The sequence below is a fragment of the Saccopteryx bilineata genome, chromosome 5 (assembly GCF_036850765.1).
Source record: "Saccopteryx bilineata isolate mSacBil1 chromosome 5, mSacBil1_pri_phased_curated, whole genome shotgun sequence".
Taxonomy (NCBI): Eukaryota; Metazoa; Chordata; class Mammalia; order Chiroptera; family Emballonuridae; genus Saccopteryx; species Saccopteryx bilineata.
Window position 1 is genome coordinate 38386570 of NC_089494.1, and position 22642 is coordinate 38409211.

Genomic DNA, 22642 nt, shown 5'->3' on the forward strand with positions numbered 1-22642 from the left:
GTGACCGTTTACCACACCTCCCGCGCTGGAACTCTTCCCGAGATTCGCCAACCGCCGCGGTTCTCTCCGGCACTGCTTTCGTTCGCGAGGCCCAGCACGAGAGCTCATCCCAGGGGCGGGAGGAAGCGGAAGTTCTCTGTTAATTATGTAACTGTCCAGAGCGGTGAGTGCTGAGCCGGACCAGCCATCGCTGCTGGCTGCCAAGTCTGGCTGTCAGTCTTGTTGTTAATGATCGTAATGCGATACCTGGCGTTCTTACCGCGCGGGATTGTTGCGAGGGCAACATAAGGTCACGTCCTTAGGGAAGGACCTACGTTCTAAGTGCGTTCTTCCTGCGTGGACATTTTAAGAGGCGTTTGTGTGGGGTTTGGGTTTCCCTTACTCCATACAAACCAGACAAGTTTGCTTTGATTCACCCATTTAAAGAATCAGTCGTCAAGTCCTGACATTTTTTTCCCTCCTTTTGATCCCAGGTCCTTATTTTACCTTTGTACATCATAGTTTTCTGTAAACCGAGGATGGCAATACTACCTACTGCATAATGTGTTTTTAACAAATTTGGGGGGCGCTTACTCTTTTGCAGCTTTAGGTGCTGGATAAATAAACAAAAGTCTTTACCGTCAGAACTTAATTTTAGAGAGGGAAATGCATTAATTAGTATGTAATGCAATGTCATATTATCGTGTGCTGTAGAAAAAGTAAAGAAGGGTAAAGAGATGGAAAGGGGTAAGGTGCAATTAATACATACGGTGGTCAGGTGGGCCTCTAAGGAGCTGATACTGAACAAAGGCCAAATAAAGTGAGGAAGTGAATTATGTGAATATTTGGGGGTGGGGGACAGTTACTTAAGGTGGAGGCAAAAAAGCAAGTGTAAAGGGCCCAGGCAGGAACAGCCTTGCTCTGTTTTGTGACGACAAGTGCCTTGTATCACAGTGAGTGAAGAGAGTGGTAGCAAATGTGATCAGAGGTGGTGAGGGCTCTATCAGAGTGCCTGGGAGATCGTGGCACCAACTTTGGATTTTATTCCAAGTGTGAGGGGAAGTCATTTGAGTTTGAGGGTAGATCAGTGACATGATCTTATTTACAGACACAGAAGTATTAGTTGCTGTGAATATGTGTGATTGTTATATTTTACTCTTGCTTTGTTCATTGCAGTCATCCCTTCCTTACTAGATGCTTTGTGGAGTTGAAACCCCCAGCAACAACGTTTGTCAAACACTTTTAAATACAACACTGGATGAACTTGTTGATTCAGGTGGTTCTATAGCTCTATTCAAACAATTCTATATCAGATTACCTTGAAATTCACAATCCCTGTTCTTTCTTGCCTTAAACCCTAAATATTTCCAGCAATGTCTTCCTTTAAAACACATTTTCTTTTTTTTTCTTTTTTTCTTATTTTTTGGTATTTTTCTGAAGTTGGAAACAGGGAGGCAGTCAGACAGACTCCCACATGCGCCCGACCGGGATCCACCCGGCATGCCCACCAGGGGGCGATGCCCTGCCCATCTGGGGTGTTACTCTGTTGCAACCAGAGCCATTCCAGCACCTGAGGCAGAGGCCATGAAGCCATCCTCAGCGCCCGGGCCAACTTTGCTCCAATGGAGCCTCCGCTGCAGGAGGGGAAGAGAGAGACAGAGAGGAAGGAGAGGGGGAGGGGTGGAGAAGCAGATGGGCGCTTCTTCTGTGTTTCTGGCCGGGAATCGAACCTGGGACTCCTGCATGCCAGGCTGACGCTCTACCACTGAGTCAAACAGCCAGGGCCGTAAATCACATTTTCATCATATAACTTACCTGCTCAAAAACCATACTGGTTACCAGTGCTTACAAATTATAGGCATTACACTGCCACTTGCTACTAAATTTTATTTCAAACTATTGGCATTGATAACTAGAAGGCCTGTTAAACATATTTTTAGTACATGATGTACTTTACACATACTTAATATAAGGCCTCCTTTTATTAAATTCATGGAACATTTTCTCATTCACCTCTTCCTAGACATGTGAAAATACCTACTGAATTGGGCTACCCAATTGAATAGGTTCCCAATTTTTAAAAAATGTAAAAGGCAAATAAAGGAATCTTTATTTATTTTATTTTTAAAGATTTTATTTATTGATTTTAGAGAGAGGAAAGAGAGAGAGAAGTGGGGGAGGAGCCAGAAACATCAATCATAGTAGCTGCTTTCCATATGTGCCTTGACCGGGCAAGCCCAGGGCTTCAAACTGGAGACCTCAGCATTCTAGGTCACCTATTTATCCACTGTGCCACCACAGGTTGGACTCTATTTATTTTTTAATTTATTGCTTTTTAGAGAGGAAGGGAGAAAGAGAGAGAGAAACATCGATTTATTGTTTCACATCAATCATTGATTGATTCTCGTGTGTGCCCTGACCTCGGCAGGTGGGGTAAACCCACAACCTTGGTGCATCAGGACAACACTTTAACCAACTGAGCTACCCAGCCAGGGCTAACGGAATCTTTATAACAGATGACAGTGTATGGTACTCATTTGACTTCTCGGCACAGGAAAGAATAATATGTCATAAGCTTAAAGGTGATAATAAACTCTGGTTCATTTTCAGTAGATGACAGTACTTCCATAAACTGGGGGTTAAAAGGTCTATACAATATGGAAAGATTGGTAGTAAATTAAAACAACCCAGAGCTGTGGGAAGCAGCATCTGAGAGTCTAAACCAACTATGCTGTCACAAATATATTTGACACAACACCACATATTAAATATTCTTGCCAAAAGAATTGAATCTAAACTGGTCAAGCTTTTATATATTTATTTTTCAATCTTTTAAATATACTAATTTACATAGAGAATAGAAAAACATGTTAACTGACACAAGGGGATACAATCTTCTAAATACAGAATATGGGAAATTGTTTAAGACAAATGATTTAACTTCTTCAAATAAATGCCAAGTAAAGAATGAGGAAGGGGGTACTGTTGTAGTTTTAAAGGATTTAAGGGGCACTATTTGGATTTTGTTTTGAACAAAACTATAAAAAGGCATACACTGGACTGGGAAATTTGACTGAAATTTCTTTTTTTAATTCTTTTTTAGGTGAGAGAAGGGGAAATAGTGAGGCATACTCCCACATGCTCTCTAACCTGGATCCACTTGGCAAACCCCTCTGGGGATGATGCTCAAGTACCGAGCTATTTTTAGCATCTGAGGCTGATGTGCTTGGACCAACCGAGCTATCTTCAGTACCTGGGGCCACACTCAGTTGAGCCACTGGCTACAGGAAGGGAAAAGGGAGAGAAGGAAGAGAGGGAGGAGGAGAGAAGCAGATGGTCACCTCTCCTGTGTGCCTGGACTAGGGATGGAACCCAGGACATCCATATGCCAGGCCAGACCTTTATTCTCTAAGCCACTGGCCAGGGCCCTGAATTTTCTACTTCAGTAGAGAATTATATTGAAGATTTTACAGGTGAAATATGTCTGCAGTTTGCTTTAAGTAATCTAGTATGGGTAGAGGAATAAAATAAATGGAACAACATCAATCATTTGCTGATAGTTATTGCACTGGATGAGGGAGAGTTTATAATAGTATATCTAATTTTTATGGATGTTTGAAATTCTCCTTAATAAAACCTACATACATATATTTTTTTCTGTCTTTCACTTTTTATTTATTTATTTATTTATTTATTTGTATTTTTCTGAAGTTGGAAATGGGGAGGCAGTCAGACAGACTCCCTCATGCGCCCGACCGGGATCCACCTGGCATGCCCACCAGGGGGCGATGCTCTGCCCATCTGGGGCGTCGCTCTGCTGCACTCAGAGCCATTCTAGTGCCTGAGGCAGAGGCCATGGAGCCATCCCCAGCGCCCGGGCCATCTTTGCTCCAATGGAGCCCTGGCTGCGGGAGGGGAAGAGAGAGACAGAGCGGAAGGAGAGGGGGAGGGGTGGAGAAGCAGATGGGCGCTTCTCCTGTGTGCCCTGGCCGGGAATCAAACCTGGGACTCCCACACGCCAGGCCGACGCTCTACCACTGAGCTAACCAGCCAGCTATGTCTTTCACTTTTTAGATCAATGAATAATCTTTGTAGTATGCTCAGCGATTTTATACAGGGATTATCTTCATGAAATGTTTAGATGAAAGAACACTCTCCTTGACTGATCTGTAACTGAGTTACAAGAGATTACTAATGTTATGGATGTTAGTTTCTGATAAAAACTAGACTATCAAAGGAGATTACTAGACAGTTTGACTGGCTTTGTTAGTCTGGGACCAGTCAGAAAAATTACTGTATTTTTTTATTTGTTGTGACAGAGACAGAGAGGGACAGATAGGGACAGACAGACAGAAAGGGGGAGAGATGAGAAGATCAATTCTTCATTGTGGCTCCTTAGTTCTTCATTGATTGCTTTCTCATATGTGCCTTGACTGGGAGGCTACAGAAGAGTGAGTGACCCCTTGCTCAAGCCAGCGACCTCTGGGCTCAAGCCAGCGATCATGGGGTCATGTCTATGATTTCACGCTCAAGCCAATGACCCCGTGCTCAAGCTGGTGAGCCCGTGCTCAAGCCAGATGAGCTGGCGCTCAAGCTGGCTACTTTGGGGTTTCGAACCTGGGTCCTCTACATCTCAGTCTGATTACTGTTATTTTATTTTATTTATTATTTAAATATATTTTTCATTTGTTCATTTTTAGAGAAAGAGGCAGAAGGGGGAGAAGCAGGAAGCATCAATTCCCATATATGCCTTGACCAGGCAAGCCCAGGGTTTTGAACCGGTGTTCTAGGTTGACGCTTTATCTGCTGCACCATCACAGGTCAGGCTAAAATTAGTTATTTGAAAAGAAAAATTAATATAAGAATATTGTTAAACAGGGATTGGAGAAGTATGGTGACAAAAAGAGGATACTGAGATATGAAAGTAATAGTAACTGCAAGAAGTAGGTAGCACCTCATGTTTTCAAGATCACCAGTAGGTTCAACAATTTGCTAAGAGGACTCACAGGACTCAACACAGAGTTGTACTCAGCTGTGATTTTTTACAGTGAGAGGATACAAAGCAAAATTAGTAAAAGGAAAGGGAACATATGGGCCCTGGCCAGATAGCTCAGTTGGTTAGAACATCAGAGGTTGCCAGTTCGATCCCTGGTCAGGGCACATACAGGAACAAATTGATGTTCCTGTCTCCCTCTCTCTCCCTCCCTCTCTCTAAAAATCAATAAAATAAACATTTAAAAAGAGGAACATATGAGATGTCTGCGGGGAACCAGGTGCAAACTTCAAGGACCCCTTCTCAGTGAAGTCCTAGAATCACACAGGACCGGCTTAATTATTCTGACAAGTCCTGACATGTAAAATGTTGCCAACCAGAGACTTGGCCAGCTTTAGAGTCTATGCTCGGTTTTTTACTTGGGGCTGACGACATAGACACCCTCTACCTGGTTCATACCCAAATTTCAGACTCCACAAGGAAAGCTGACGTTCAGTATAAACCATATTGCCTGCACACTTGAGGCACAGTGAGACAGTCTTAACTGGTTCTGGGGATGATGGGGACCCTCCTGCAATCCAAGTTCCCAAATGCCAGCCAAGAGCCAACCTTGTAAGCAGGTTTTTCAGAGGACAACAGGTAGGCCTGACTTTTCTGCACACTCCCCTAGCACTGGGGAAACAAAAAGTTGGAACTATTAGAACTTACAAACTTGGTGGAGGGGTCCCAAAATGCTGGAACCTAACCTAACTGGGGGGATGGTGAAGGAGAAGGGCACTGCTTGGCTGGTGCTAGTGCCTGAGAAGGGTGGAGAAGACCCACCCTCGTATTCCCAAACCCCACGGAGCTGGACTCAAGATGTCTAAGGAACAAGCAATGATTGATATTCGTTCATCTGAGGTGGTGCAATGAGGCCTTTTTGATTCACTCTTTTACCACATTTACTAAGACCCCAGGAAACAGGTTTAGAAATGTTAAGTACTTATATAACTAGCCAGTAAGTACACCCTTATTTTCTGTCTTCAGAATGCTTTTATACCAAATGATTTTTTAAAAATTTATTTATTGCCTGACCTGTGGTGGCGCAGTGGATAAAGCGTCAACCTGGAATATTGAGGTCACTGGTTTGAAATCCCGGAATTGCCCAATCAAGTCACATGAGAGAAGCAGCTATGAGTTGATGCTTTCTGCTTCTCACCTCTGCCTTTCTCTCTCTCCTCTCTAAAATCAATAAATCGCCTGACCTGTGGTGGCGCAGTGGATAAAGCGTCAACCTGGAAACGCTGAGGTTGCTGGTTCAAAACTCTGGGCTTGCCTGGTCAAGGCACATATGGGAGTTGATGCTTCCTGCTCCTCCCCCCTTCTCTCTCTCTCTTTCCCCTCTCTATAATGAATAAATTTTTAAAAAATCAATAAATCTAAAAAAAAAGAAACATAGTGTTTAAAAATTATTTATTTATTTATTGACTTTAGAGAAAGAAATATCAACTTGTTCTATTCACCCATGCATTCATTGCATCCATTGCATTCATTGGTTGAATATTTAAAAAAAAAATTTATTGATTTTTTTTGAGAGAGAGAGAGAGGAAGAGAGATGAGAAGCAACAACTGGTAGTTGCTTCATGTTAGTTGTTCGTTGATTGCTTCTCATATGTGCCTTAATGGGGTGGGGGGCTTAAGCTGAGCCAGTGACCCTTTGCTTAAGCCAGCAACCTTCAGGCTCAAGCCAGCGAGCTTGGGATCATGTTGATCCTGCGCTCAAGCCAGCAACCCCAAACTCAAGCTGTCAAGCCTGCACTCAAGCTGATGAGCCCATGCTCAAGCCAGGAACCTCGAGATTTCGAACCAGGGACCTCAGAGTTCCAGGTCGACGCTCTATCCGCTGTGCCACTACTGGTCAGGATCATTGGTTGATGCTTGAATGTGCCCTGATCGGAGGATTGAACCCACAACTTTGGCATGTCAGGACATTGCTGTAGCCAACCAAGGTACTCTGTCAGGGCTCTCTATACGACTTCTTGAAAGATGTGGCAGCAATCTTGTTATACTAAAATAGATGTTTTAAAAACAGCTCAACTAGAGTAAATCAAACTAGAAATTTGAGCAAGTGATTAAAACTAGAACAGGGGTAGTCAACCTTTTTATACCTGCCGCTCACTTTTGTATTTCTGTTAGTAAAATTTTCTGACCACCCACCAGGTCCACAGTAATGGTGATGTATAAAGTAGGGAAGTAACTTTACTTTATAAAATTTATAAAGTAGAGTTATAGCAAGTTAAAGCATATAGCCTGACCAGGCAGTGGCACAGTGGATAGAGCGTCGAACTGGGATGCCGAGGACCTAGGTTCGAGACCCCGAGGTCGCCAGCTTTAGAGCAGACTCATCTGGTTTGAGCAAAAGCTCACCAGCTTGGACCCAAGGTCGTTGGCTCAAGCAAGGGGTTACTCGGTCTGCTGAAGGCCCGCGGTCAAGGCACATGTGAGAAAGCAATCAATGAACAACTAAGGTGTCACAGTGTGCAACAAAAAACTAATGATTGATGCTTCTCATCTCTCTGTTCCTGTTTGTCTGTCCCTGTCTATCCCTCTCTCTGACTCTCTGTCTCCGTAAAAAAAAAAAAAAAAGTTAAAGCATATAATAATAATTACTTACCAGGTACTTTATGTCGGATTTTCACTAAGTTTGGCAGGATAAATCTTTTTTTTTTAATTTTTTTATTTATTCATTTTAGAGAGGAGAGGGAGAGACAGAGAGGAGAGAGAGAGAGAGAGAGGGAAGGGGGGAGGAGCTGGAAGCATCAACTCCCATATGTGCCTTGACCAGGCAAGCCCAGGGTTTCGAACCGGCGACCTCAGCATTTCCAGGTCAATGCTTTATCCACTGCGCCACCACAGGTCAGGCCCAGAATAAATCTTTTTTTTTTTTTTTTTTTTTTTACAGAGGCAGAGATAGACAGGGACAGACAGACAGGAATGGAGAGAGATGAGAAGCATCAATCATTAGTTTTTCGTTGCGCGTTGCGACTTCTTAGTTGTTCATTGATTGCTTTCTCATATGTGCCTTGACCGCGGGCCTTCAGCAGACTGAGTAACCCCTCGCTGGAGCCAGCAACCTTGGGTCCAAGCTGGTGAGCTTTTTGCTCAAGCCAGATGAGCCCGCGCTCAAGCTGGCGACCTCGGGATCTCGAACCTGGGTCCTTCCGCATCCCAGTCCGACGCTCTATCCACTGCGCCACCACCTGGTCAGGCCCAGAATAAATCTTTATAAAACAACTTACTGTAGTTAAATCTATCTTTTTATTTATACTTTGGTTGCTCCGCTACCGCCCACCATGAAAGCTGGAACACCCACTAGTGGGCGGTAGGGACCAGGTTGACTACCACTGCACTAGAAGTTTGAACAAGAGAAACGGGGATAATTGGCTATACAGTATAGGGATGGCTACAATGACAACATCATTTAGGGGCTCTTCTCAGTTTCCCAGATCCAGAAATTATTAGTTTAGGGCAATCAGAGTTCATTTTTAAAAAATGGATTTTTCCTGGTTATATGACCAGTCTCTCATCAAAGCCTAGAATTCCCCTTTTGCTACTCCCTGCCACACATTGTGACATCCAGCCACACAGAACTGCTAGATCTTCTACAGACACTGTGGTGTTTGTTGTCCATATGATTCTCTTTTCCTGGAGGGCCCTCCTTCCTATTTGCACCCTGTCTCCTCTATGCCCTTTCACCTGGCTAACTCTTTCAGTGTCCCCCCCACCCAGGAAATCTCACCTTAGGAATTAGCTATAGTTATAGATAGCATGATTTGATATTTCTGTATAGTCCTAAGATACTGCAAACATGTCTATCTATTCTAACCTCTTGTATTTTAATTGTTTCTATGTATCTTTCTCCTAGCACTGGAGTATAAAGCAGCTGACCTGCAGGGGTTCTGTGGTATTTCTGTGATTATGAAGAAAATAGGCAAAATATATTACGGTTGCTGTTTGAAAGGTCTGAGACAGTTTTTATTCTTACATTTTTTCTTTTTGGTGTGAAACATTTTTTCTTTAGGTAGTTTGTATATAATGTGGGTTTCAGATCTTGTGTTATCCACAAGTACTACATTTTGTTGAGATGCTCTCAAAAGTGCTTTTGTTACCTTATTAAGTTCTATTGTGGCCTGGAATGTGATTGGTTTAGGCCAGGACACCTGTCCTCACTTAAAGCTGTCAGTTACTCTCTTACTGTCATCTCATTTAAACTAAGCCCATTTCCCTTTCACTCATATTTTTTCCCTTTTTTAGTTTTGGGATTATTTTTCTTAATATAAAAGAAATGAATTGGGGAGTTCATCTACCTCAAGCAACGGAACTATTTTCATTATTCCTGCTCCAAACAAAAGCCTTATTTTTCTTAGTATTTTATCATAAGCCTCAGCTCATTGAGAGTTTACCCTTTCTTACATTATTCTAATAGATTTCTGCCACTTTTAAATTTCCTTTTTCTACTCAAGAAAATTTCAGCCTGACCTGTGGTGGCGCAGTGGATAAAGTATCAACCTGGAACACTGAGGCCACCAATTCCAAACCCCGGGCTTGCCTGGTCAAGGCACATATGGGAAGCAACCACTAGGAGTTGATGCTTCCTGCTCCTACCTCCCTTTCTCTCACTCTCCTCTCTCTTCTCTCTAAACTCAAGAAACAAAATCTTTTTTTAAAATAAAATTTTATTCTACTCTTCCTTAGTTGTTAAGTTTTCAATGTGCTAAATATTTAACCCAAATGTGAGAAAACTGCCTGGAGATACAAAGTACAGTAAAATAATTACTTGAAAAGAACAAACAAAAATAGACATAAAAACAAAGTTATTTTAGCTGGCAGTACTTATTGTTGATAATTCGTATTTCTTTTTAAAGTTGCATAGCTTAAAAAAAGAAGGTTGGCCCTCGCCAGTTGGCTCAGCAGTAGAGCGTCGGCCTGGCATGCAGGAGTCCCAGGTTTGATTCCTGGCCAGGGCACACGCGAGAAATGCCCACCTGCTTCTCCACCTCTCCCCCTCTTCTTTCTCTCTCTCTCTCTCTTCCCATCCTGCATCCAAGGCTCCATTGGAGCAGAGTTGGCCCTGGCGCTGAGGATGGCTCCATGGCCTCAGCCTCAGGTGCTAGAATGGCTCTGGTTGCAACCGCAACAGCCCCAGATAGGCAGAGCATCGCCCCCTGGTGGGCATGCTGGGTGGATCCGGTAGGGCGCATGCAGAGGTATCTACCCCACCTTCTCACTTTGAAAAAATACAAAAAAAAAAAAGGTTGCATAGCTACAAGATTATTCATTGCTGTTGAACTGTAAAGCAGTTTTATTTAAGAGGAAACAGTATGTTTAATAAATTATAATTCAGTAGACTAACCTAGATTTGATTAATTAAATGTAATTATGTGACTTACTTTACTTTTGGGGCTGCATTCTGATATTGTTAAACCTTTAATTTAAAAATATTAACAGTTGGCCCTGGCTGGTTGGCTCAGTGGTAGAGCGTCGGCCTGGCGTGCAGGAGTCCCGGGTTCAATTCCCAGCCAGGGCACACAGGAGAAGCACCCATCTGCTTCTCCACCCCTCCCCCTCTCCTTCCTCTCTGTCTTTCTCTTCCCCTCCCACAGCCGAGGCTCCATTGGAACAAAGTTGGCCCAGGTGCTGAGGATGGCTATGTGGCCTCTGCCTCAGGCACGAGCGTGGCTCTGGTGACAACAGAGCGACGCCCCGGATGGGCAGAGCATCGCCCCCTGGTGGGCGTGCCGGGTGGATCCCTGTCAGGCGCATGCGGGAATCTGTCTGACTGCCTCCCCGTTTCTGGCTTCGGAAAAATACAAAAAAATATATATTTATTAATAGCCTGACCAGGCAGTGGCGCAGTGGACAGAATGTCGGACTGGGATGCGGAGGACCCAGGTTCGAGACCCCGAGGTCGCCAGCTTGAGCGCAGGCTCATCTGGCTAGAGCAAAGCTCACCAGCTTCGACCCAAGGTCGCTGGCTTAAGCAAGGGGTTACTCGGTCTGCTGAAGGCCCATGGTCAAGGCACATATGAGAAAGCAATCAATGAACAACTAAGGTGTCACAACAAAAAACTGATGATTGATGCTTCTCATCTTTCTCCATTCCTGTCTGTCTGTCTCCATCTGTCCTTCTTTCTGACTCTCTGTCTCTGTAAAAAAAATAAAAAATAAAAAAATAAAAATATTAACATGAGTGACATCAGAGAAATGGCGCCGTGAGGAGCGCTACCGATAACTCTCCCCAAAATTTCAACAAGTTCTTCAACCAGTGACAGAAAAATCTATCCTTGGAGCGTCTGGAAGTCCCACACACTGAACACAAAGTGCTATCAACAAAACCACCCTCAGATGTCATTAAGGAAAAAGAAATCAAACATCATGGATACAAAAGACAGAGATGTAGCACAGATATATGAGGAAAAATCAATGGAGAAAAAATTTAATATATATTGGAAACCTTGGAGCTAAATGACAGAGTATTTAAAATAGAAATTCTAAAAATACTCAGAGATACACAAGAGAACACAGAAAGGCAATTTTGGGAGGTCAAAAAACAACTCAACGAACACAGAATATATTACCAAGGAAATTGAAACTATAAAAACAAATCAAACAGAGATGAAAAACTCAATTCATGAACTGAAAAACGAGGTAACAAGCTTAGCTAATAGAACAGGCCAGATAGAAGATAAGATTAGTGACATAGAAGACAAGCAACTTGAGGCACAACAGAGAGAAGAAGAGATAGACTCAAGAATTAAAAAAAATGAGAAAGCTCTACAGGAATTGTCTGACTCCATCAAAAATACTAACATAAGAATAATAGGTATATCAGAAGGAGAAAAGAGAGAACATGGAATGGAGAACATAATCAAATAATAGACGAGAACTTCTGTGGAAAGAACTAAAGCCTCAAATTCAAGAAGCAAACATAACACCAAGTTTTCTTAACCCCAACAAACCTACTCCAAGGCACATCATAATGAAATTGGCACAAACCAACGACAAAGAAAAAATTCTCAAGGCAGCCAGGGAAAAGAAGAATATAACATATAAAGGAAGGCCTATTAGATTATCATCAGATTTCTCAGCAGAAACTCTACAAGCTAGAAGAGAGTGGACCCCAATATTTAAAGTCCTGAAAGAGTGGAACTTTTAGCCAAGACTACTATACCCATCAAAGCTATCCTTCAAATACAAAAGAGAAATAAAAACATTCACAGATACAGAAAAGATGAGGGAATTTTTCATCAGAAAACCCCCACTCTAGGAAATACGGAAAGGGGGTTTTCCAACCAGATACAAAGAACAAAACAAAACCACAAGTAAAAGCTCCACCAAGAACACAATAAAATCAAATTTAAACTGTGACAACAAAAACAAAAAAAAAGGGGGGGGGGTTGGAGATTATCAGTAGCAAAGGATGATGAAATGCAGAAGCACTCATAAAATAGTGTACTACACTGAATATGGTAGGTACCCTTTCCATTATTTAATGGTAACCACCCTTGAAAAAACCACCACAGAAGCACATGACTTAAAAAAGGTAGCAACAGAGGAAAGAAGTATGGAATACAACTAAGCAAAAACAAATGATAGAAAAACAAAATAAAAATATTAACATTTTAGCTTTCTTATATAGACGTCTATTTTCTACTCTAGTGAAGAAAATAAAAGAATGTGGTCTACATTCAAAAAATGTTTTACTGCCTGTTAACATTTCTTGGTTTCACATTTAAAATTTTAATTTATAAAAAGTAAATTTTGTGGTCTTCAATTTAACAACAGATGAATGCAGAAACATCATATTGAGGAAAATAAACGGATCCTAAACTAAATAATCAAAACACAACTAGTTTTACAGCTTTAGAGAACTTTATAGTAAATGAACTTTTACGTCTGTCAACTTTGGTGTCTGAGTACAAAATATCCGTGTTACCTATGTAGGTAACTACTATTAAGGGATGTGCAAAATTTTCAAAATCCCTGTGTGCCCTTTATGTGTATGTTTGGTGCACTCAGTTTTGTGGTAATTGCCCTTTCATCAGCAGGATATTTTTTTCCCCCATATGATTGCCCATCTCTATATTACTGACTCTCAGAGAATTCTATTTCTGGTTGAGCATGCCTTCATTTTTGTTTGTTTTTCCACAGATAGATCCTGATACCCTTTCAGTTTTTCAAGCATCTTCAAACGATAAGAAAAAAAAAAGAAAAACAAAACCTAAAAAACAGAAATCTGATGCTTAATTTGAAGGGTTCTCATAGCAAGATCTATTTACTTCCAACTATTTATCAGTGCAATCTTTATATATCAGTATATAGACAAGACAGTCATGTAGTAGTATCTCCCTTCTGCAGTTCAAGGCATTTGCACATTCCCCAGCATCTTTATTCAGTATGTCCTTAGATGATCAGTTTACCATAAAAGGATGTAACTCAGGGACAGCCTGACTGAAGAAATGTGCAGGGCAAGGTATGGGATGTAGAAAGGGGTTTGGAGCTTTCATATTCTCTGAATGTGCCGCTCTTCCCAATTTCTACATGGTTGCCAACACAGAAGCTCCTGATTTTTCTTATACAGGCCTTCTTTCATCTTTTATCCTTTTAATTAAAGTCTGATTTTTATCAGGAAGCTTCTTGTTCATACTGGCTTTTTTTTTTTGACAGAGAGAGGGACAGGTAGGGACAAACAGACAGGAAGGGAGAGAGATGAGAAGCATCAATTCTTCATTGTGGCACCTTAGTTGTTCATTGAGTACTTTCTCATATGTGCCTTGACCAGGGGGCTCCTGCAGAGCAAGCGACCCTTTGCTCAAGCCAGTGACCTTGGGCTTCAAGCTAGCGACCTTGGGGTTATGTCTTTGATCCCACGTTCAAGCCAGCGACCCCGTGCTCAAACTGGTGAACCTGCACTCAAGCCAGATGGGCCCGCGCTCAAGCCAGCGACCTTGGAGTTTCGAACCTGGTTCTCTGCATCCCAGTCCAATGCTCTATCCACTGTGCCACTGCCTGGTCAGACCACAGGATGTTTTTAGTCTTGTGTCAGGGGTAGAGTCAAAGACAACTATTAGAACAAGAGATACTCCTATTGCCCTTATCACTGAGGGATTGACAAGAGTTTTAGGAGCCCTGTGCTAGGAACTGGGGGCAGAGACCATTAAAAATACATTTTTATGATCTCACATATAGAATGGGAAAAATAATTTATAAATCATATATCTGATAAGGCATTAAATATCCAAAATATATAAGAACTGCTACAACTTAACAAAAAACCCAACTCAATTAAAAAATGGGCAAAAGACTTGAATAGACATTTCTCCAGAGAAGATACACAGATGATAAATAAACACCTGAAAAGATGGTCAATATTCTTAGCCAATATGGAATTGTAAATCAAAACTATAGTGAAATGCCATTTCATAGCTACTAGAATAGCTATTTAAAAAACAAAAACAAAATAGCCTGACCTGTGGTGGCGCAGTGGATAAAGCGTCGACCTGGAAATGCTGAGGTCGCCGGTTCAAAACCCTGGGCTTTCCTGGTCAGGCACATATGGGAGTTGATGCTTCCAGCTCCTCCCCCCTGTCTCTCCTCTCTCTCTCTCTCTCCTCTCTAAAATGAATAAATAAAAATTTAAAAAAAGAATAAAAAAACAAAATAAGTGTTGGTGAGGATGTGCAGAACTGGATTTTTTGTACATTGGTTGTGGGAATGTAAAGTGTTAGTGCTGTTGTGGAAAACAGTTTGGTGGCTCCTCAAAAAGTTAAACATGGAATTCTATGAGTCAGCAATTCAACTCCTAGGTATTTTGTACAAAATAATTGAAAACAAAGACTCAGAGGTATTGGTACACCAGTGTTAACAGGATAGCCAAAAGGTAGAAATAATCCAAGTGTCCACCAATAGAAGAATGGATTAAAAAATGTATATACAAACAAAATTATTCAACCTTGAAAGGGAATGAAGTTCTTCTGACATATACTATAGCATGGAAGAACCTTGAAAATATTATAGTAAATGAAATAAGCCAGATACAAAAAGACAAGTACTGTATGAGTTCATATATATGAAATGTTTTGAAAAGGCAAATTCATAGAGGTTAGATATTATTAGGGGCTTCCTGTTCCTCCCCACCCCTTTCTCTCTCTCTCTCTCTCTCTCTCCCCCCTCTCTCTAAAATCAATATATAAAATCTTGCCTGACCTGTGGTGGTGCAATGGATAAGTTGTTTACCTGGAATGCTGAGGTCACTGGTTCAAAACCCTGGGCTTCCCTGATTAAAGCACATATGGGAGTTGATGCTTTCTGCTCCTCAGCCCCTTCTCTCTCTCTCTTCTCTCTCTAAAAATGAATAAATAAAATCTAAAAATAAACAAATAAAATCTTTAAAAAAATGCCTGGCTGGTGGTGGTGCAATGGATAGAGTATCAACCTGGGACACTGAGGACCCAGGTCCAATGCCCCAAGGTCACTGGCTTGAGCACAGAATCATCAACATGATCCCATGGTTGCTGGCTTGAAGCCCAAGGTCACTGGCTTGAGCAAGGGGTTAATGGCTTAGCTAGAGCCCCCCTCCCCCCATTAAGGCACGTATGAGAAGCAATCAATGAACAAATAAAGTGATGCAACTATGAGTTGATGCTTATTGCTCTCCCTTCCTGTCTCTCTTTCACTTAGAAAAAACCAAAATACCTCATTTCTCATCGATAGCTGAGTTTTGAAGAAGGCAAGCAGACCTCCAGTATTCCATGGTCAGAAGAAGAAATAAATGTATGCAAAGTATATGAGATATGTCACACCATCACCCACCCCCGCTCTTAGATAAAATGTGCTCATGGGTGAGGAAGAATGAGCAGCATAAGGGAGCTTCACAAGGGAGCCAAGATTCAGCCAAGGCAATTGTTCTCAGCCCCATAGGCTGCAACACCCTCTATCCTCTGCGGAAATAAAACTCTTAGAGACTATGACCTGATCACAGATATTTTGGAAAATATCAATATTATATCCTAAAAGACATAAAAGAAATGAAAGCAAAAATGTTTACAATAAAAAGTGGATTGCCTGACCAGGCGGTGGCGCAGTGGATAGAGCGTTGGACTGGGATGTGGAGGACCAGGTTCGAGACCCCGAGGTTGCCAGCTTGAGTGTGGGCTCATCTGCTTTGAGCAAGGCTCACCAGCTTGAGCCCAAGATCGCTGGCTCGGGCAAAGGGTCTCTCGGTCTGCTGTAGCCACCCCCCCCCATCAAGGCACATATAAGAAATCAATCAATGAACAACTAAGGAGCCACAATGAAGAATTGATGTTTCTCATCTCTCTCCCTTCCTGTCTGTCTTGTCCCTATCTGTCCCTCTCTCTGACTCACTCTGTCTCTGACACACACACACACACACAAATGGATTGAGGAGTAGAGAAGTTTTGAACCACAAATTAGATGTTCCAGGACACACTAAGGAAAGGCTTAAGGGGGAAAATCAGGCCCTGGCTGGTGGCTCAGTGGATAGAGCATCAGCCTAGCATATGGACGTTCCAGGTTCGATTCCCAGTCAGGGTACATAGGATAAGTGACCATCTGATTTTCTCCCCCTCCCTTTCTCCCTTCTCTCCCTCTTTCAGTCCTGCAGCCAGTGACATGATTGGTTCAAGTGTGGGCCCAGGGCACTGAGAATAGCTCCTTTGGAGTGCATCAGCCTCAGACACTAAAAATAGCTTGGTACTGGAGCATTGGCCCCAGATGCGTGGATCTGGATCCTGGTCCGGGTGCATGCTGGAGTCTGTCTCACTACCTCTTCTCCTCTCACCTTAAAAAAAAAGGGAAAATCAATGGAGATGAAGCATTGAGCTGTAGAAAAATAAGGATAAAGTCAAAGGTGATTTTTAGAGGGATTTTTAGAAAGTGAGCAAATATATAACAAGCAGGGGTATCCTGCTATTTGGTTGTCAACATAAATGGTCCCAGGAATCCACAGGTGGATGGAGAATTCAGGGTTAAGTAGACACTCAGGCCAAAATTTCCTATACCCAAAGATAGGAAACTCTGCCAGGGGTCCCCAAATTTTTTACACAGAGGGCCAGTTCACTGTCCCTCAGACCGTTGGAGGGCCGCCACATACAGTGCTCCTCTCACTGACCACCAATGAAAGAGGTGCCCCTTCCGGAAGTGCTGCGGCGGGGGGCCGGATAAATGGCCTCAGGGGGCCTCATGCAGACCGCGGGCCAGGCCGTAGTTTGGGGATGCCTGCCTAGCCTATGGGCCATATCTTGATGCCATCCTTTTTTTTTCTTCCTTTTATTTTTGGAAAATGTATACAGTCATTTTGTTTTGCTTCGTGGGTATTGCATTTTTTTTTACAAACTGAAGGTAAGACCCTCCACCGGCAAAAAGATTACAAGTCACTTTATTCTGTTATTATGATGGCCTGTAACCAAACCCACAATATCTCCAAGGTATGCCTACACAACATAAAATGTGCCATTTTAATCATTTTTTTTGTATCCAGTTAAGTGGCGTTAAGTACATTCAAATTGTGCAACTGTTACAAATATCTGTATTCAAACTTTTTATTACCCTAAGCAGAAACTATAACCATTAAGCAACAACGTCCTAACTGCCCTCCCTTCAAGCGCAGGATGCCCAGATTCCTTCCTTTCTCCCGCTACTGCTGGGCGTTCTGTCAGTGGCAGCTCTCTGATGCATCCCTCTCTGGGTATTGCTTGTAGTTAAAAGAGACCTGTCTCTCCCAATGTCATGCTCTCTTCCTGGGGAAGTTCACATGCAAAATCTTGTTATGGGAGTATAAAAGCCCAACTCCTTTGCCCCCAGTTTAGGACAACTCTGAAGGACCAGCCAATCTCCAGAGTTCCCCTAGAATAGGTTGAAGTCTTTGTTGCACCTGGGTGGCAGTTTGGTAGATTGGCAATTCAACACTTGCTGTGCCCACATCTGATTACTACTATCTCCCAGATGTGTAGATCCTGAGAGGGTACCCTGCAAACTCCTTGCATGCAAATATCCATCTCAGAGTCTGCGTCTTAGGGAGCCCAAACTATAATCCAAGGAAGCGAACTCTAAAATGGGATTCAACAATATATACTTTCATTGATTTTTTGAGGGAGAGAGAAACATTGATTTATTGTTCCACTTATTTATGCATTCATTGTTTGATTCTTGTGTGTACCCTGACCAGGGATGGAACCTGCAACCTTGGTATGTAGGGACAATGCTCTAGCTAACCAGCCAGGGTTAAAATGGGATTTTATATCTAGATCACCTGTAGTCTGGCTGCCAATGAGGACCCTCTCACTGGAGGTAGGTGAAGAGCTAATAGAACTTGTTGAGATAGTGGGAGAAAGACACTGAAAGGATGAGAGTGATTAATCACTATTAAAGGTGAAGGGTGGTGCCTGACCTGTGGTGGCGCAGTGGATAAAGCGTCGACCTGGAAATGCTGAGGTCGCTGGTTCGAAACTCTGGGCTTACCTGGTCAAGGCACATATGGGAGTTGATGCTTCCAGCTCCTCCCCCCTTCTCTCTCTCTGTCTCTCCTCTCTCTCTCTCTCCCTCTCCTCTCTAAAAAATGAATAAAAATAAAAAAAAAAGGTGAAGGGTGGCCCTGGCTGGTTGGCTCAGTGGTGGAGCGTCGGCCTGGCGTGCAGGGGACCCAAGTTCGATTCCCGGCCAGGGCACACAGGAGAAGCACCCATTTGCTTCTCCACCCCCCCCCTCCTTCCTCTCTGTCTCTCTCTTCCCCTCCCGCAGCCAAGGCTCCATTGGAGCAAAGATGGCCCGGGCGCTGGGGATGGCTCCTTGGCCTCTGCCCCAGGCGCTAGAGTGGCTCTGGTTGCGGCAGAGCGACGCCCCAGAGGGGCAGAGCATCGGCCCCTGGTGGGCAGAGCGTCGCCCCTGGTGGGAGTGCTGGGTGGATCCCGGTCGGGCGCATGCGGGAGTCTGTCTGACTGTCTCTCCCCGTTTCCAGCTTCAGAAAAATACAAAAAATAATAATAATAAAAAAATAAAGGTGAAGGGTAAAAGCTGGAGGGTATTTTTGGTAGTATATATAGAGTCTTATTTTCTGCAGCCAGAGAACAAAAAAAGCTGTTGGTCAATTACCAGACTTAACGTTAAGAGTAGCAGAGCTCCAAAGGTGGATAAAATTTTCAGCCTCAGCATGTCTCTTGGAAAAAGTGAGTGCCCTGCCTGACCTGTGGTGGTGCAGTGGATAAAGTGTCGATCTGAAATGCTGAGGTCATCAGTTCAAAACCCCGGGCTTGCCTGGTCTAGGCACATATGGGAGTTGATGCTTCCAGCTCCTCTCCACTCAACTCTCTCTTTCTCTCTCTGTCTCTCTCTCTCTGTCTCTCTCTCTCTCTCCCTCCTCTCTCTATAAAAATGAATAAAAAAATGAATAAATAAAATCTTTAAAAAAGTGAGTGCCCTGATTGGGAAGGATAGCAATCCCAAGAAATAGGACTAGGACATCTGAGTTAGTGTGCTCAAGAGACTTGAAATCTTAGATTCCCCTGAATCGCCCTGGTTGGTTGGCTCAGCAGTAGAGCATCAGCCCAGCATGTGGAAGTCCTGGGTTCGATTCCTAGTCAGGGCACACAGGAGAAGCAACCATCTGTTTTACTATCCCTCCCTACACCCCCTCCCCTTTTGCTCTCTCCCCTACCCCCACAGCCATGGATCATTTGAGCAAATTGGCCCTGCAGCCATGGATCATTCGATCAAGTTGGCCGTGGGTGCTGAGAATGGCACCATGGCCTCAGCTCAAGAGCTAAAATAGCTCAGTTGCTGAGCAACGGAGCAATGGTCCAGATGGGCAGAGCATCCCCCCACAGGGTGGATCCTGGATGGATCCTGGATGGATCCCGGTTGGGGGCATGCAGCAGTCTCTCTCTCTGCCTCCTCTCCTCTCACTTAATAATTAAAAATAAATAAATAAGTAGCTTGACCAGGCAGTGGCGCAGTGGATATAGTGTCAGACTGGAACGTGGAGGACGCCGGTTCGAGACCCTGAGGTCGCCAGCTTGAGCGTGGGCTCATCTGGTTTGAGCAAGGCTCACCAGCTTGAGCCCAAGATCACTGGCTTGAGCAAGGGGTCACTTAGTCTGCTGTAGCCCCCTGGTCAAGGCACATATGAGAAAGCAGTCAATGAACAACTAAGGTGCCCACAACAAAGAATTGATGTTTCTCATCACTCTCCCTATCTGTCTGTCCCTATCTGTCCCTCTCTCTGACTCTCTTTGTCTCTGTCACAATAAAGAAAGAAAGAAAGAAAGAAAAGAAAGAGAGAGAAAGAAGAGAAGGAAGGAAGGAAGGAAGATAGGAAGGAAGATAGATTCCCCTGAATCCTCTGGGCCTTCAGAAGTGGCCTAATCCTGTCGTAAAGCAAGTGCTTCCTCTTTGCTTGAAGAATACACGGAGAATGCTGACTTACAAAACAACAGGTGCCCTACTCGGGAACTTGCCTCAGTTTTTCTCCTGCACACCCAACCAATAACTAGGGTTAAGTCATGTATCGCCTGGCCTTCAGGAAATGCTGAGTCTGCTAAGGGAGGAAAAGGACTCCTCATAGGAGCCAATGGACCTAGCCAACATGTACAATTAGGAGTTGGAAGGTGACATAAGGAACTAAATTGAGGGCCCTAAATCAAGGCACAGGGGTGGGTAGCAGAACATAATGGTGGACAGGGAGTGTTTCTCAATACGGGAGCACTATTCCATGATATGGAATACCATAACAAGGATCTGGGAGGCAGTGTTAACACTATCTACTAGGATGGGATTTAGAAACTCAGAGAAAGCAATGGCCCACATTAAGTGGTGCAGAATGGCAGAACTACTGTGGAAAATGACAGAAGAAGGAATCAAAGGGCTCAGAGAAGTGGATATGCTATAGTTGATATTTCATGCTAAGGCCAGAAAACCTACCTTATATCTATGCTCCATGGTATGGCTCAGAAAACATTTTGATCCCTAAAGCAGTAAGGAATATAAGAGCAGCACCAGCATCACTGAACAAGACCCAGATTAAGGTGAAGTGAGGTACTTGCCTTAGATGCAAAATTAAGTGGGTGCCAAAAAACTCAGTAACCAAGATAAATAGTATTTCACTATGACATCTTAAAAAATCAAAATTAATGCAGAAGAATTCATGATGAACAAGATGTCAAATTTTAAGTAAAGACAGGATTAATATTACCCAGTTTTCCATATAGTCTCCAATATGGTTCAGCACAGTGCTGTTTACTCATGGTGGCTGCCCTTACAGGCCCAGGTTGATAGTAGCAGATAACGTGACAGAGCTGAGCTTCATTATAGTGATGGGGAGGGGGAATAAAAGGGTGGGAGGTAATGGAGTAGAGAATCCCAAAATAGAGGCCAAGTGTTGATGCTTAATTGTCAGATGGAAGGTCGGCACAATTATAATTAGCACAAGGTCAGAATGGGTGCCTGGGACATCCTCACCTATGGAAAAATATAGAGGTGGTCAATACAACAGGGTGTCCTTAGAGGCAAGATTGATGGGCAGCCTAGTAGGATGTTGCTCAACCTATACATCCCAAGAGAAATCAAGAATGGATGTTCCGGAGGCTGAAGGCAGCTATTCCAGTTTAAAAAAAAAAAAAAGGTGGTTCTTAAGTTTCCAAACCTGAACTAGTTTTCAGACCCAGAACTATTTGATTGAAAGAGAAGCTAGCTCCCTAGGACTAAGAATGATGTAATACCATGGTAAATATGTATTAGTTAATCCTGTAGTACTTCTCCCAAGCTACCTATCATTTACTCTGGTAACTACACTGAGAACAGTGGAATAACCAAATATTTTGAGGGTTGTGGATACAGTAACCAAATTGACATTGATATCCAAAGTGTCATAGCAGCCTCCTAGAGGGGGTGTATATAAGGTCACAAATGGAGTCCTGGCCTGGGTTTAGTTCATAGTGCCAAATGTCATTTCCCAAATTCCCAAATGTATAATTGGAATGAACATATTTAAAAGTTGGCCAAACTCCATGATAGTTCCTTGGCTTGTGGAATAAGAACATATGGGGAAGGCTACTGAAAACCTTCTCTGCAAAATATTATCATATCCTAGGAAATTTGGCAGAGAAGGGTGCCCTTAAAGGCCTAAAAAATACAAAGATGGCAGTCCCCATAATATATACACTGAAGTCTAGCCCTTTCAAATGCTAAACAGATGCTGGAGGATGACAGTGAACTATCACAAATTCAATCAAGTAGAATCTTCCATTGCAGTTGTTCCAGACTGTGGTATTTAAGCAGATTAACATGACCTAAAGTACATGGTAAGCAGGTTTTGTTCTGATAAAGAGTTGTTTCCCATTCCTAACAATAAGGAGGATTTAAAATTGGGCATTTTCTTGGGTTGCATAACTGTATACATTTAAAGTTTCACCGTTGGATTATGTTGATTCTCCCATAATATAGTCTGTCAGTTCAACTCTGTTATAGTCTTAAGGGACCTGGGCATCTGCACAGACAGCAAAACATCATATTAGTCCACTGTATTGATGGCATTGTATTAGTCATGTTAATTAGATTAGATGACCAAGAATGGTAAATACATTGGAGGCCTTGGAGAGACACATACCCTCCAGAGGG

The 22642-nt window shown here is 42.9% G+C and overlaps 1 protein-coding gene across 2 annotated transcripts in view; it reads left to right on the forward strand.

Moving 5' to 3' along the window:
- The first annotated feature begins 23 nt into the window (after positions 1–23).
- SF3B1 (splicing factor 3b subunit 1) overlaps positions 24–22642 on the forward strand; it is a 79085-nt gene continuing 56466 nt past the window's right edge. Inside the window, exon 1 of one of the 2 annotated variants that reach the window (XM_066232744.1) lies at positions 24–163. The gene's annotated coding sequence lies outside the window, so the exon portion shown is untranslated. The remainder of the gene's footprint in view (positions 164–22642) is intronic. The other variant, XM_066232743.1, reaches the window with a different exon arrangement.